Raw genomic sequence first — 1,088 nt, 5'->3', positions numbered from 1 at the left:
AAAAAAAACTGCCACTTGGACCAAGTACAGATTCCTCATGAGCACAAGTAAGTGATCCAGAATACTTATACTTTGCAATGTTGTCCATAGCTTGTCATGATCCACACAATTGAAAGACTTTGCATAGTCAATAAAACACAGGTAAACATCTTTCTGATATTCTTTGCTTTCAGCCAAGATCCATTGGACATCAGCAATGATATCCCTAATTTCACAGCCTCTTCTGAATCTGGCATGAACCTCTGGAAATTCTCTGTCAATGTATGTTTGCAGCCATTTCTGTATTACCTTTAGTAAAATTACTCACATGGGATATCGAAGAGATTGTCCAATGATTTCAACATTCTGTTCGGTCACCTCTCTTTGGAATGGGCACAGATATGGATCTCTTCCAATCAGTCAGCCAGATACTGGTCTTCCTTGGCAGAGATGAGTGAGTGTCTCCTGTGCCATCTCACTTTCTTGAAAGATTTAAATTTTTATTTCATCAATTCCTGGTACCTTATTCTTTGCCAATTACTTCAATGCACCTTGGACTTCTTCCTTCAGGATCATTGGCTTTTGATCATATGCTACTTCTTGAAATGGTTGAACATTAACCATTTCCTTTTCATACAGTGACTCTGTATATTCCTTCCATCTTCTCTTGATGCTTTCTGCATCATTCAGATGTTTGCCAAGAGAATCTTTGAATAATGAAAATAGAGGCTTGAATTTTTTCTTCATTTTCCCAGCTTGCGAAAGACTGAGCATGTTCTTCATTTTTGGTTTTCTGATTCCAGATCTTTGCACATTTTGTTGTAAAATTTGGCTTTATCTTCTTTAGCTGATCTTTGAAATTTTCTGTTCAGCTTTTGGACCTCCTCATTTCTTCCCTTTGGTTTAGCATCTCTACACTGGAGAGTAACTTCCAGTGTCTGTTCTAACATCCATTTTGATATTTTCCTTCTCTGTTGTTTTCTTAAGCTCTTTTTGCTTTTTTCATGGATGGTGTTCTTGATGTCATCCCACAACTCTTCTGGTCTTCTGTCTTTGGTATTTAATGTATCAAATCTGTTCTTCAGATGATCTCTAAATTCAGGTGGGAT

Source organism: Chrysochloris asiatica, unplaced genomic scaffold (assembly GCF_000296735.1).
Source record: "Chrysochloris asiatica unplaced genomic scaffold, ChrAsi1.0 scaffold00153, whole genome shotgun sequence".
Taxonomy (NCBI): Eukaryota; Metazoa; Chordata; class Mammalia; order Afrosoricida; family Chrysochloridae; genus Chrysochloris; species Chrysochloris asiatica.
Note: the sequence above shows the minus strand (reverse complement) of the source record.